Source organism: Pseudophryne corroboree, chromosome 11, assembly GCF_028390025.1.
Source record: "Pseudophryne corroboree isolate aPseCor3 chromosome 11, aPseCor3.hap2, whole genome shotgun sequence".
Classification (NCBI taxonomy): domain Eukaryota; kingdom Metazoa; phylum Chordata; class Amphibia; order Anura; family Myobatrachidae; genus Pseudophryne; species Pseudophryne corroboree.
Genome location: NC_086454.1, coordinates 249,571,840 through 249,587,046, shown reverse-complemented (window position 1 = coordinate 249,587,046; position 15,207 = coordinate 249,571,840). Strand labels below are relative to the sequence as shown.

Genomic DNA, 15,207 nt, shown 5'->3' with positions numbered 1-15,207 from the left:
AGATTCACCAAGTTAGTCCTCGTTAGTATAGTGGTGAGTATCCCCGCCTGTCACGCGGGAGACCGGGGTTCGATTCCCCGACGGGGAGAACATTGCAAGTTTTTATCAGGTTCAGAGATTCGTTGCTCAAGGTTATGGAGAATCAAAGTCCGAATCCAATTGTAGCGTGTAAAATATACCACTTGATTTTTAGAGCATAAGAAAGAACCAGAAAAACACCAATTGCATAGCCTCGTTTTTAGTTTGGGTGTCACCCCTTGCTTTTATCTAGCATGGCATGTACTGTTTTTGTGCATTACAATATTTGCATATCATCCTCTTAAAATTGGCTCACGCTGTAACACAGGAGACAGCTATGTAGTGGACAAGTCTCTTGTGAGCTAAACCTGATTATGACATCACATCAATGAAGCAAAGCTGATACTATTGTATGCCTACAGAGTATAGACTGAGAGAGAAGTGTCTTTTCCTATGAATTGCAGGCTAAAATGGACTTGCATCCCCTACTTTCAAAGGGAGTAACTGTATAGTAAGTGAGATAGGTAGACCGATATCATGTAAGCTTCCTGGCCATTACCGACCAGTAGAGGATAACAGAAAAAGGTTTTTAATTGAAATGACTATCTTTTTTGCAAAGTGGTATTGTAGTCTTTGTTTCAGCTGAGACAAAAATAAATCTTTTTATCTGCTTCTTATTTAGGGTTTTATGTTAGCTTGATAACATGTAGCACATAATCTCTGTGGCCAATGACACAGACGCATCTCGAGACCTCACCCTGACATGTTTTTGGGTGTATTTTCAGCTCCAATTTTGCCTGCAGATTCACCAAGTTAGTCCTCGTTAGTATAGTGGTGAGTATCCCCGCCTGTCACGCGGGAGACCGGGGTTCGATTCCCCGACGGGGAGAACATTGCAAGTTTTTATCAGGTTCAGAGATTCGTTGCTCAAGGTTATGGAGAATCAAAGTCCGAATCCAATTGTAGCGTGAAAAATATACCACTTGATTTTGAGAGCATAAGAAAGAACCAGAAACACCAATTGCATAGCCTCGTTTTTAGTTTGGGTGTCACCCCTTGCTTTTATCTAGCATGGCATGTACTGTTTTTGTGCATTACAATATTTGCATATCATCCTCTTAAAATTGGCTCACGCTGTAACACAGGAGACAGCTATGTAGTGGACAAGTCTCTTGTGAGCTAAACCTGATTATGACATCACATCAATGAAGCAAAGCTGAAACTATTGTATGCCTACAGAGTATAGACTGAGAGAGAAGTGTCTTTTCCTATGGATTGCAGGCTAAAATGGACTTGCATCCCCTACTTTCAAAGGGAGTAACTGTATAGTAAGTGAGATAGATAGACCGATATCATGTAAGCTTCCTGGCCATGACCGACCAGTAGAGGATAACAGAAAAAGGTTTTTAATTGAAATAACTATCTTTTTTGCAAAGTTGTATTGTAGTCTTTGTTTCAGCTGAGACAAAAATAAATCTTTTTATCTGCTTCTTATTTAGGGTTTTATGTTAGCTTGATAACATGTAGCACATAATCTCTTTGGCCAATGACACAGACGCATCTCGAGACCTCACCCTGACATGTTTTTGGGTGTATTTTCAGCTCCAATTTTGCCTGCAGATTCACCAAGTTAGTCCTCGTTAGTATAGTGGTGAGTATCCCCGCCTGTCACGCGGGAGACCGGGGTTCGATTCCCCGACGGGGAGAACATTGCAAGTTTTTATCAGGTTCAGAGATTCGTTGCTCAAGGTTATGGAGAATCAAAGTCCGAATCCAATTGTAGCGTGAAAAATATACCACTTGATTTTGAGAGCATAAGAAAGAACCAGAAACACCAATTGCATAGCCTCGTTTTTAGTTTGGGTGTCACCCCTTGCTTTTATCTAGCATGGCATGTACTGTTTTTGTGCATTACAATATTTGCATATCATCCTCTTAAAATTGGCTCACGCTGTAACTAGAGATGAGCGGGTTCGGTTTCTTTGAATCCGAACCCGCACGAACTTCACTTTTTTTTCGACGGGTCCGAGCGACTCGGATCTTCCCGCCTTGCTCGGTTAACCCGAGCGCGCCCGAACGTCATCATGACGCTGTCGGATTCTCGCGAGGCTCGGATTCTATCGCGAGACTCGGATTCTATATAAGGAGCCGCGCGTCGCCGCCATTTTCACTCGTGCATTGAGATTGATAGGGAGAGGACGTGTCTGGCGTCCTCTCCATTAGAATAGATAGATTAGATAGAGAGAGATTGTGCAGAGTCGCAGACAGAGTTAGTTTACCACAGTCAGTGACCAGTGCAGCAGCTAGTTAACTTTTATTTAATATAATATATCCGTTCACTTCTCTCTGCTATATCCGTTCTCTGCCTGAAAAAAAAAACGATACACAGCACAGTCAGTCACACAGTGTGACTCAGTCTGTGTGCACTCAGCTCAGCCCAGTGTGCTGCACAGTCATCAATGTATAAATTAAAAGCTTATAATTAATTGTGGGGGAGACTGGGGAGCACTGCAGGTTGTTAGCAGGAGCCAGGAGTACAATTATATTAATTAACAGTGCACACTTTTGCTGCAGGAGTGGTGACCAGTGCCTGACCACCAGTATAGTATTGTTGTATACTACTAATATCTCTTTAAATATCAACCAGTCTATATTAGCAGCAGACACAGTACAGTGCGGTAGTTCACGGCTGTGGCTACCTCTGTGTCGGCACACGGCAGGCAGTCCGTCCGACCAGAATTGTATTATTTATTATTATATACCTACCACCTAACCGTGGTTTTTTTTTCATTCTTTATACCGTCATAGTGTCATCCTAATTGTTACGAGTATACTACTATCTCTTTATCAACCAGTGTACAGTGCGGTAGTTCACGGCTGTGGCTACCTCTGTGTCGGCACACGGCAGGCAGTCCGTCCGACCAGAATTGTATTATTTATTATTATATACCTACCACCTAACCGTGGTTTTTTTTTCATTCTTTATACCGTCATAGTGTCATCCTAATTGTTACGAGTATACTACTATCTCTTTATCAACCAGTGTACAGTGCGGTAGTTCACGGCTGTGGCTACCTCTGTGTCGGCACACGGCAGGCAGTCCGTCCGACCAGAATTGTATTATTTATTATTATATACCTACCACCTAACCGTGGTTTTTTTTTCATTCTTTATACCGTCATAGTGTCATCCTAATTGTTACGAGTATACTACTATCTCTTTATCAACCAGTGTACAGTGCGGTAGTTCACGGCTGTGGCTACCTCTGTGTCGGCACACGGCAGGCAGTCCGTCCGACCAGAATTGTATTATTTATTATTATATACCTACCACCTAACCGTGGTTTTTTTTTCATTCTTTATACCGTCATAGTGTCATCCTAATTGTTACGAGTATACTACTATCTCTTTATCAACCAGTGTACAGTGCGGTAGTTCACGGCTGTGGCTACCTCTGTGTCGGCACACGGCAGGCAGTCCGTCCGACCAGAATTGTATTATTTATTATTATATACCTACCACCTAACCGTGGTTTTTTTTTCATTCTTTATACCGTCATAGTGTCATCCTAATTGTTACGAGTATACTACTATCTCTTTATCAACCAGTGTACAGTGCGGTAGTTCACGGCTGTGGCTACCTCTGTGTCGGCACACGGCAGGCAGTCCGTCCGACCAGAATTGTATTATTTATTATTATATACCTACCACCTAACCGTGGTTTTTTTTTCATTCTTTATACCGTCATAGTGTCATCCTAATTGTTACGAGTATACTACTATCTCTTTATCAACCAGTGTACAGTGCGGTAGTTCACGGCTGTGGCTACCTCTGTGTCGGCAGTCGGCAGGCAGTCCGTCCATCCATAATTGTATTATTATTATAATATATACCACCTAACCGTGGTTTTTTTTTCATTCTTTATACCGTCATAGTGTCATACTAGTTGTTACGAGTATACTACTATCTCTTTATCAACCAGTGTACAGTGCGGTAGTTCACGGCTGTGGCTACCTCTGTGTCGGCAGTCGGCAGGCAGTCCGTCCATCCATAATTGTATTATTATTATAATATATACCACCTAACCGTGGTTTTTTTTTCATTCTTTATACCGTCGTCATAGTGTCATACTAGTTGTTACGAGTATACTACTATCTCTTTATCAACCAGTGTACAGTGCGGTAGTTCACGGCTGTGGCTACCTCTGTGTCGGCAGTCGGCAGGCAGTCCGTCCATCCATAATTGTATTATTATTATAATATATACCACCTAACCGTGGTTTTTTTTTCATTCTTTATACCGTCGTCATAGTGTCATACTAGTTGTTACGAGTATACTACTATCTCTTTATCAACCAGTGTACAGTGCGGTAGTTCACGGCTGTGGCTACCTCTGTGTCGGCAGTCGGCAGGCAGTCCGTCCATCCATAATTGTATTATTATTATAATATATACCACCTAACCGTGGTTTTTTTTTCATTCTTTATACCGTCGTCATAGTGTCATACTAGTTGTTACGAGTATACTACTATCTCTTTATCAACCAGTGTACAGTGCGGTAGTTCACGGCTGTGGCTACCTCTGTGTCGGCAGTCGGCAGGCAGTCCGTCCATCCATAATTGTATTATTATTATAATATATACCACCTAACCGTGGTTTTTTTATACCACCTAACCGTGGCAGTCCGTCCATAATTGTATACTAGTATCCAATCCATCCATCTCCATTGTTTACCTGAGGTGCCTTTTAGTTCTGCCTATAAAATATGGAGAACAAAAAAGTTGAGGTTCCAAAATTAGGGAAAGATCAAGATCCACTTCCACCTCGTGCTGAAGCTGCTGCCACTAGTCATGGCCGAGACGATGAAATGCCAGCAACGTCGTCTGCCAAGGCCGATGCCCAATGTCATAGTACAGAGCATGTCAAATCCAAAACACCAAATATCAGAAAAAAAAGGACTCCAAAACCTAAAATAAAATTGTCGGAGGAGAAGCGTAAACTTGCCAATATGCCATTTACCACACGGAGTGGCAAGGAACGGCTGAGGCCCTGGCCTATGTTCATGGCTAGTGGTTCAGCTTCACATGAGGATGGAAGCACTCAGCCTCTCGCTAGAAAACTGAAAAGACTCAAGCTGGCAAAAGCACCGCAAAGAACTGTGCGTTCTTTGAAATCCCAAATCCACAAGGAGAGTCCAATTGTGTCGTTTGCGATGCCTGACCTTCCCAACACTGGACGTGAAGAGCATGCGCCTTCCACTATTTGCATGCCCCCTGCAAGTGCTGGAAGGAGCACCCTCAGTCCAGTTCCTGATAGTCAGATTGAAGATGTCAGTGTTGAAGTACACCAGGATGAGGAGGATATGGGTGTTGCTGGCGCTGGGGAGGAAATTGACCAGGAGGATTCTGATGGTGAGGTGGTTTGTTTAAGTCAGGCACCCGGGGAGACACCTGTTGTCCGTGGGAGGAATATGGCCGTTGACATGCCAGGTGAAAATACCAAAAAAATCAGCTCTTCGGTGTGGAGGTATTTCACCAGAAATGCGGACAACAGGTGTCAAGCCGTGTGTTCCCTTTGTCAAGCTGTAATAAGTAGGGGTAAGGACGTTAACCACCTCGGAACATCCTCCCTTATACGTCACCTGCAGCGCATTCATAATAAGTCAGTGACAAGTTCAAAAACTTTGGGTGACAGCGGAAGCAGTCCACTGACCAGTAAATCCCTTCCTCTTGTAACCAAGCTCACGCAAACCACCCCACCAACTCCCTCAGTGTCAATTTCCTCCTTCCCCAGGAATGCCAATAGTCCTGCAGGCCATGTCACTGGCAAGTCTGACGAGTCCTCTCCTGCCTGGGATTCCTCCGATGCATCCTTGCGTGTAACGCCTACTGCTGCTGGCGCTGCTGTTGTTGCCGCTGGGAGTCGATGGTCATCCCAGAGGGGAAGTCGTAAGCCCACTTGTACTACTTCCAGTAAGCAATTGACTGTTCAACAGTCCTTTGCGAGGAAGATGAAATATCACAGCAGTCATCCTACTGCAAAGCGGATAACTGAGGCCTTGGCATCCTGGGTGGTGAGAAACGTGGTTCCGGTATCCATCATTACTGCAGAGCCAACTAGAGACTTGTTGGAGGTACTGTGTCCCCGGTACCAAATACCATCTAGGTTCCATTTCTCTAGGCAGGCGATACCGAAAATGTACACAGACCTCAGAAAAAGAGTCACCAGTGTCCTAAAAAATGCAGCTGTACCCAATGTCCACTTAACCACGGACATGTGGACAAGTGGAGCAGGGCAGGGTCAGGACTATATGACTGTGACAGCCCACTGGGTAGATGTATGGACTCCCGCCGCAAGAACAGCAGCGGCGGCACCAGTAGCAGCATCTCGCAAACGCCAACTCTTTCCTAGGCAGGCTACGCTTTGTATCACCGCTTTCCAGAATACGCACACAGCTGAAAACCTCTTACGGCAACTGAGGAAGATCATCGCGGAATGGCTTACCCCAATTGGACTCTCCTGTGGATTTGTGGCATCGGACAACGCCAGCAATATTGTGTGTGCATTAAATCTGGGCCAATTCCAGCACGTCCCATGTTTTGCACATACCTTGAATTTGGTGGTGCAGAATTTTTTAAAAAACGACAGGGGCGTGCAAGAGATGCTGTCGGTGGCCAGAAGAATTGCGGGACACTTTCGGCGTACAGGCACCACGTACAGAAAACTGGAGCACCACCAAAAACTACTGAACCTGCCCTGCCATCATCTGAAGCAAGAAGTGGTAACGAGGTGGAATTCAACCCTCTATATGCTTCAGAGGTTGGAGGAGCAGCAAAAGGCCATTCAAGCCTATACAATTGAGCACGATATAGTAGGTGGAATGCACCTGTCTCAAGTGCAGTGGAGAATGATTTCAACGTTGTGCAAGGTTCTGATGCCCTTTGAACTTGCCACACGTGAAGTCAGTTCAGACACTGCCAGCCTGAGTCAGGTCATTCCCCTCATCAGGCTTTTGCAGAAGAAGCTGGAGGCATTGAAGAAGGAGCTAACACGGAGCGATTCCGCTAGGCATGTGGGACTTGTGGATGCAGCCCTTAATTCGCTTAACAAGGATTCACGGGTGGTCAATCTGTTGAAATCAGAGCACTACATTTTGGCCACCGTGCTCGATCCTAGATTTAAAGCCTACCTTGGATCTCTCTTTCCGGCAGACACAGGTCTGCTGGGGTTGAAAGACCTGCTGGTGACAAAATTGTCAAGTCAAGCGGAACGCGACCTGTCAACATCTCCTCCTTCACATTCTCCCGCAACTGGGGGTGCGAGGAAAAGGCTCAGAATTCCGAGCCCACCCGCTGGCGGTGATGCAGGGCAGTCTGGAGCGACTGCTGATGCTGACATCTGGTCCGGACTGAAGGACCTGACAACGATTACGGACATGTCGTCTACTGTCACTGCATATGATTCTCTCAACATTGATAGAATGGTGGAGGATTATATGAGTGACCGCATCCAAGTAGGCACGTCACACAGTCCGTACTTATACTGGCAGGAAAAAGAGGCAATTTGGAGGCCCTTGCACAAACTGGCTTTATTCTACCTAAGTTGCCCTCCCACAAGTGTGTACTCCGAAAGAGTGTTTAGTGCCGCCGCTCACCTTGTCAGCAATCGGCGTACGAGGTTACATCCAGAAAATGTGGAGAAGATGATGTTCATTAAAATGAATTATAATCAATTCCTCCGCGGAGACATTGACCAGCAGCAATTGCCTCCACAAAGTACACAGGGAGCTGAGATGGTGGATTCCAGTGGGGACGAATTGATAATCTGTGAGGAGGGGGATGTACACGGTGATATATCGGAGGGTGAAGATGAGGTGGACATCTTGCCTCTGTAGAGCCAGTTTGTGCAAGGAGAGATTAATTGCTTCTTTTTTGGGGGGGGTCCAAACCAACCCGTCATATCAGTCACAGTCGTGTGGCAGACCCTGTCACTGAAATGATGGGTTGGTTAAAGTGTGCATGTCCTGTTTTGTTTATACAACATAAGGGTGGGTGGGAGGGCCCAAGGATAATTCCATCTTGCACCTCTTTTTTCTTTTCTTTTTCTTTGCATCATGTGCTGATTGGGGAGGGTTTTTTGGAAGGGACATCCTGCGTGACACTGCAGTGCCACTCCTAGATGGGCCCGGTGTTTGTGTCGGCCACTAGGGTCGCTAATCTTACTCACACAGCTACCTCATTGCGCCTCTTTTTTTCTTTGCGTCATGTGCTGTTTGGGGAGGGTTTTTTGGAAGGGACATCCTGCGTGACACTGCAGTGCCACTCCTAGATGTGCCCGGTGTTTGTGTCGGCCACTAGGGTCGCTAATCTTACTCACACAGTCAGCTACCTCATTGCGCCTCTTTTTTTCTTTGCGTCATGTGCTGTTTGGGGAGGGTTTTTTGGAAGGGCCATCCTGCGTGACACTGCAGTGCCACTCCTAGATGGGCCCGGTGTTTGTGTCGGCCACTAGGGTCGCTTATCTTACTCACACAGCGACCTCGGTGCAAATTTTAGGACTAAAAATAATATTGTGAGGTGTGATGTGTTCAGAATAGGCTGAAAATGAGTGTAAATTATGTTTTTTGAGGTTAATAATACTTTGGGATCAAAATTACCCCCAAATTCTATGATTTAAGCTGTTTTTTAGGGTTTTTTTAAAAAAACACCCGAATCCAAAACACACCCGAATCCGACAAAAAAAATTCGGTGAGGTTTTGCCAAAACGCGGTCGAACCCAAAACACGGCCGCGGAACCGAACCCAAAACCAAAACACAAAACCCGAAAAATTTCCGGCGCTCATCTCTAGCTGTAACACAGGAGACAGCTATGTAGTGGACAAGTCTCTTGTGAGCTAAACCTGATTATGACATCACATCAATGAAGCAAAGCTGATACTATTGTATGCCTACAGAGTATAGACTGAGAGAGAAGTGTCTTTTCCTATGGATTGCAGGCTAAAATGGACTTGCATCCCCTACTTTCAAAGGGAGTAACTGTATAGTAAGTGAGATAGATAGACCAATATCATGTAAGCTTCCTGGCCATGACCGACCAGTAGAGGATAACAGAAAAAGGTTTTTAATTGAAATGACTATCTTTTTTGCAAAGTTGTATTGTAGTCTTTGTTTCAGCTGAGACAAAAATAAATCTTTTTATCTGCTTCTTATTTAGGGTTTTATGTTAGGTTGATAACATGTAGCACATAATCTCTGTGGCCAATGACACAGACGCATCTCGAGACCTCACCCTGACATGTTTTTGGGTGTATTTTCAGCTCCAATTTTGCCTGCAGATTCACCAAGTTAGTCCTCGTTAGTATAGTGGTGAGTATCCCCGCCTGTCACGCGGGAGACCGGGGTTCGATTCCCCGACGGGGAGAACATTGCAAGTTTTTATCAGGTTCAGAGATTCGTTGCTCAAGGTTATGGAGAATCAAAGTCCGAATCCAATTGTAGCGTGAAAAATATACCACTTGATTTTGAGAGCATAAGAAAGAACCAGAAACACCAATTGCATAGCCTCGTTTTTAGTTTGGGTATCACCCCTTGCTTTTATCTAGCATGGCATGTACTGTTTTTGTGCATTACAATATTTGCATATCATCCTCTTACAATTGGCTCATGCTGTAACACAGGAGACAGCTATGTAGTGGACAAGTCTCTTGTGAGCTAAACCTGATTATGACATCACATCAATGTAGCAAAGCTGAAACTATTGTATGCCTACAGAGTATAGACTGAGAGAGAAGTGTCTTTTCCTATGAATTGCAGGCTAAAATGGACTTGCATCCCCTACTTTCAAAGGGAGTAACTGTATAGTAAGTGAGATAGGTAGACCGATATCATGTAAGCTTCCTGGCCATTACCGACCAGTAGAGGATAACAGAAAAAGGTTTTTAATTGAAATGACTATCTTTTTTGCAAAGTGGTATTGTAGTCTTTGTTTCAGCTGAGACAAAAATAAATCTTTTTATCTGCTTCTTATTTAGGGTTTTATGTTAGCTTGATAACATGTAGCACATAATCTCTGTGGCCAATGACACAGACGCATCTCGAGACCTCACCCTGACATGTTTTTGGGTGTATTTTCAGCTCCAATTTTGCCTGCAGATTCACCAAGTTAGTCCTCGTTAGTATAGTGGTGAGTATCCCCGCCTGTCACGCGGGAGACCGGGGTTCGATTCCCCGACGGGGAGAACATTGCAAGTTTTTATCAGGTTCAGAGATTCGTTGCTCAAGGTTATGGAGAATCAAAGTCCGAATCCAATTGTAGCGTGAAAAATATACCACTTGATTTTGAGAGCATAAGAAAGAACCAGAAACACCAATTGCATAGCCTCGTTTTTAGTTTGGGTGTCACCCCTTGCTTTTATCTAGCATGGCATGTACTGTTTTTGTGCATTACAATATTTGCATATCATCCTCTTAAAATTGGCTCACGCTGTAACACAGGAGACAGCTATGTAGTGGACAAGTCTCTTGTGAGCTAAACCTGATTATGACATCACATCAATGTAGCAAAGCTGAAACTATTGTATGCCTACAGAGTATAGACTGAGAGAGAAGTGTCTTTTCCTATGAATTGCAGGCTAAAATGGACTTGCATCCCCTACTTTCAAAGGGAGTAACTGTATAGTAAGTGAGATAGATAGACCGATATCATGTAAGCTTCCTGGCCACGACCGACCAGTAGAGGATAACAGAAAAAGGTTTTTAATTGAAATGACTATCTTTTTTGCAAAGTGGTATTGTAGTCTTTGTTTCAGCTGAGACAAAAATAAATCTTTTTATCTGCTTCTTATTTAGGGTTTTATGTTAGCTTGATAACATGTTGCACATAATCTCTGTGGCCAATGACACAGACGCATCTCGAGACCTCACCCTGACATGTTTTTGGATGTATTTTCAGCTCCAATTTTGCCTGGAGATGCACCAAGATAGTCCTCGTTAGTATAGTGGTGAGTATCCCCGCCTGTCACGCGGGAGACCGGGTTCGATTCCCCGACGGGGAGAACATTGCAAGTTTTTATCAGGTTCAGAGATTCGTTGCTCAAGGTTATGGAGAATCAAAGTCCGAATCCAATTGTAGCGTGAAAAATATACCACTTGATTTTGAGAGCATAAGAAAGAACCAGAAACACCAATTGCATAGCCTCGTTTTTAGTTTGGGTGTCACCCCTTGCTTTTATCTAGCATGGCATGTACTGTTTTTGTGCATTACAATATTTGCATATCATCCTCTTAAAATTGGCTCACGCTGTAACACAGGAGACAGCTATGTAGTGGACAAGTCTCTTGTGAGCTAAACCTGATTATGACATCACATCAATGAAGCAAAGCTGAAACTATTGTATGCCTACAGAGTATAGACTGAGAGAGAAGTGTCTTTTCCTATGGATTGCAGGCTAAAATGGACTTGCATCCCCTACTTTCAAAGGGAGTAACTGTATAGTAAGTGAGATAGATAGACCAATATCATGTAAGCTTCCTGGCCATGACCGACCAGTAGAGGATAACAGAAAAAGGTTTTTAATTGAAATGACTATCTTTTTTGCAAAGTTGTATTGTAGTCTTTGTTTCAGCTGAGACAAAAATAAATCTTTTTATCTGCTTCTTATTTAGGGTTTTATGTTAGCTTGATAACATGTAGCACATAATCTCTGTGGCCAATGACACAGACGCATCTCGAGACCTCACCCTGACATGTTTTTGGGTGTATTTTCAGCTCCAATTTTGCCTGCAGATTCACCAAGTTAGTCCTCGTTAGTATAGTGGTGAGTATCCCCGCCTGTCACGCGGGAGACCGGGGTTCGATTCCCCGACGGGGAGAACATTGCAAGTTTTTATCAGGTTCAGAGATTCGTTGCTCAAGGTTATGGAGAATCAAAGTCCGAATCCAATTGTAGCGTGAAAAATATACCACTTGATTTTGAGAGCATAAGAAAGAACCAGAAACACCAATTGCATAGCCTCGTTTTTAGTTTGGGTATCACCCCTTGCTTTTATCTAGCATGGCATGTACTGTTTTTGTGCATTACAATATTTGCATATCATCCTCTTACAATTGGCTCATGCTGTAACACAGGAGACAGCTATGTAGTGGACAAGTCTCTTGTGAGCTAAACCTGATTATGACATCACATCAATGTAGCAAAGCTGAAACTATTGTATGCCTACAGAGTATAGACTGAGAGAGAAGTGTCTTTTCCTATGAATTGCAGGCTAAAATGGACTTGCATCCCCTACTTTCAAATGGAGTAACTGTATAGTAAGTGAGATAGGTAGACCGATATCATGTAAGCTTCCTGGCCATTACCGACCAGTAGAGGATAACAGAAAAAGGTTTTTAATTGAAATGACTATCTTTTTTGCAAAGTGGTATTGTAGTCTTTGTTTCAGCTGAGACAAAAATAAATCTTTTTATCTGCTTCTTATTTAGGGTTTTATGTTAGCTTGTTAACATGTAGCACATAATCTCTGTGGCCAATGACACAGACGCATCTCGAGACCTCACCCTGACATGTTTTTGGGTGTATTTTCAGCTCCAATTTTGCCTGCAGATTCACCAAGTTAGTCCTCGTTAGTATAGTGGTGAGTATCCCCGCCTGTCACGCGGGAGACCGGGGTTCGATTCCCCGACGGGGAGAACATTGCAAGTTTTTATCAGGTTCAGAGATTCGTTGCTCAAGGTTATGGAGAATCAAAGTCCGAATCCAATTGTAGCGTGAAAAATATACCACTTGATTTTGAGAGCATAAGAAAGAACCAGAAACACCAATTGCATAGCCTCGTTTTTAGTTTGGGTGTCACCCCTTGCTTTTATCTAGCATGGCATGTACTGTTTTTGTGCATTACAATATTTGCATATCATCCTCTTAAAATTGGCTCACGCTGTAACACAGGAGACAGCTATGTAGTGGACAAGTCTCTTGTGAGCTAAACCTGATTATGACATCACATCAATGAAGCAAAGCTGAAACTATTGTATGCCTACAGAGTATAGACTGAGAGAGAAGTGTCTTTTCCTATGGATTGCAGGCTAAAATGGACTTGCATCCCCTACTTTCAAAGGGAGTAACTGTATAGTAAGTGAGATAGATAGACCAATATCATGTAAGCTTCCTGGCCATGACCGACCAGTAGAGGATAACAGAAAAAGGTTTTTAATTGAAATTACTATCTTTTTTGCAAAGTGGTATTGTAGTCTTTGTTTCAGCTGAGACAAAAATAAATCTTTTTATCTGCTTCTTATTTAGGGTTTTATGTTAGCTTGATAACATGTAGCACATAATCTCTGTGGCCAATGACACAGACGCATCTCGAGACCTCACCCTGACATGTTTTTGGATGTATTTTCAGCTCCAATTTTGCCTGAAGATGCACCAAGATAGTCCTCGTTAGTATAGTGGTGAGTATCCCCGCCTGTCACGCGGGAGACCGGGGTTCGATTCCCCGACGGGGAGAACATTGCAAGTTTTTATCAGGTTCAGAGATTCGTTGCTCAAGGTTATGGAGAATCAAAGTCCGAATCCAATTGTAGCGTGAAAAATATACCACTTGATTTTGAGAGCATAAGAAAGAACCAGAAACACCAATTGCATAGCCTCGTTTTTAGTTTGGGTGTCACCCCTTGCTTTTATCTAGCATGGCATGTACTGTTTTTGTGCATTACAATATTTGCATATCATCCTCTTAAAATTGGCTCACGCTGTAACACAGGAGACAGCTATGTAGTGGACAAGTCTCTTGTGAGCTAAACCTGATTATGACATCACATCAATGAAGCAAAGCTGAAACTATTGTATGCCTACAGAGTATAGACTGAGAGAGAAGTGTCTTTTCCTATGGATTGCAGGCTAAAATGGACTTGCATCCCCTACTTTCAAAGGGAGTAACTGTATAGTAAGTGAGATAGATAGACCGATATCATGTAAGCTTCCTGGCCATTACCGACCAGTAGAGGATAACAGAAAAAGGTTTTTAATTGAAATGACTATCTTTTTTGCAAAGTGGTATTGTAGTCTTTGTTTCAGCTGAGACAAAAATAAATCTTTTTATCTGCTTCTTATTTAGGGTTTTATGTTAGCTTGATAACATGTAGCACATAATCTCTGTGGCCAATGACACAGACGCATCTCGAGACCTCACCCTGACATGTTTTTGGGTGTATTTTCAGCTCCAATTTTGCCTGCAGATTCACCAAGTTAGTCCTCGTTAGTATAGTGGTGAGTATCCCCGCCTGTCACGCGGGAGACCGGGTTCGATTCCCCGACGGGGAGAACATTGCAAGTTTTTATCAGGTTCAGAGATTCGTTGCTCAAGGTTATGGAGAATCAAAGTCCGAATCCAATTGTAGCGTGAAAAATATACCACTTGATTTTGAGAGCATAAGAAAGAACCAGAAACACCAATTGCATAGCCTCGTTTTTAGTTTGGGTATCACCCCTTGCTTTTATCTAGCATGGCATGTACTGTTTTTGTGCATTACAATATTTGCATATCATCCTCTTACAATTGGCTCATGCTGTAACACAGGAGACAGCTATGTAGTGGACAAGTCTCTTGTGAGCTAAACCTGATTATGACATCACATCAATGTAGCAAAGCTGAAACTATTGTATGCCTACAGAGTATAGACTGAGAGAGAAGTGTCTTTTCCTATGAATTGCAGGCTAAAATGGACTTGCATCCCCTACTTTCAAAGGGAGTAACTGTATAGTAAGTGAGATAGGTAGACCGATATCATGTAAGCTTCCTGGCCATTACCGACCAGTAGAGGATAACAGAAAAAGGTTTTTAATTGAAATGACTATCTTTTTTGCAAAGTGGTATTGTAGTCTTTGTTTCAGCTGAGACAAAAATAAATCTTTTTATCTGCTTCTTATTTAGGGTTTTATGTTAGCTTGATAACATGTAGCACATAATCTCTGTGGCCAATGACACAGACGCATCTCGAGACCTCACCCTGACATGTTTTTGGGTGTATTTTCAGCTCCAATTTTGCCTGCAGATTCACCAAGTTAGTCCTCGTTAGTATAGTGGTGAGTATCCCCGCCTGTCACGCGGGAGACCGGGGTTCGATTCCCCGACGGGGAGAACATTGCAAGTTTTTATCAGGTTCAGAGATTCGTTGCTCAAGGTTATGGAGAAT

The 15,207-nt window shown here is 43.2% G+C and overlaps 9 non-coding genes across 9 annotated transcripts; all 9 read left to right on the top strand.

The window, feature by feature from the left end:
* The first annotated feature begins 16 nt into the window (after nt 1-16).
* TRNAD-GUC (transfer RNA aspartic acid (anticodon GUC)) lies at nt 17-88 on the top strand. Its single transcript has one exon. It is a non-coding gene; the product is annotated as a tRNA-Asp (tRNA).
* Nucleotides 89-835: 747 nt separating this feature from the next.
* On the top strand, nt 836-907 carry TRNAD-GUC (transfer RNA aspartic acid (anticodon GUC)). Its single transcript has one exon. It is a non-coding gene; the product is annotated as a tRNA-Asp (tRNA).
* Nucleotides 908-1,652: 745 nt separating this feature from the next.
* TRNAD-GUC (transfer RNA aspartic acid (anticodon GUC)) lies at nt 1,653-1,724 on the top strand. Its single transcript has one exon. It is a non-coding gene; the product is annotated as a tRNA-Asp (tRNA).
* A 7,639-nt stretch (nt 1,725-9,363) lies between these two features.
* TRNAD-GUC (transfer RNA aspartic acid (anticodon GUC)) lies at nt 9,364-9,435 on the top strand. The gene has a single exon. It is a non-coding gene; the product is annotated as a tRNA-Asp (tRNA).
* Nucleotides 9,436-10,180: 745 nt separating this feature from the next.
* Nucleotides 10,181-10,252, top strand: TRNAD-GUC (transfer RNA aspartic acid (anticodon GUC)). The gene has a single exon. It is a non-coding gene; the product is annotated as a tRNA-Asp (tRNA).
* A 1,561-nt stretch (nt 10,253-11,813) lies between these two features.
* Nucleotides 11,814-11,885, top strand: TRNAD-GUC (transfer RNA aspartic acid (anticodon GUC)). The gene has a single exon. It is a non-coding gene; the product is annotated as a tRNA-Asp (tRNA).
* A 745-nt stretch (nt 11,886-12,630) lies between these two features.
* On the top strand, nt 12,631-12,702 carry TRNAD-GUC (transfer RNA aspartic acid (anticodon GUC)). Its single transcript has one exon. It is a non-coding gene; the product is annotated as a tRNA-Asp (tRNA).
* Nucleotides 12,703-13,447: 745 nt separating this feature from the next.
* Nucleotides 13,448-13,519, top strand: TRNAD-GUC (transfer RNA aspartic acid (anticodon GUC)). The gene has a single exon. It is a non-coding gene; the product is annotated as a tRNA-Asp (tRNA).
* Nucleotides 13,520-15,080: 1,561 nt separating this feature from the next.
* On the top strand, nt 15,081-15,152 carry TRNAD-GUC (transfer RNA aspartic acid (anticodon GUC)). The gene has a single exon. It is a non-coding gene; the product is annotated as a tRNA-Asp (tRNA).
* Nucleotides 15,153-15,207: the final 55 nt, after the last annotated feature.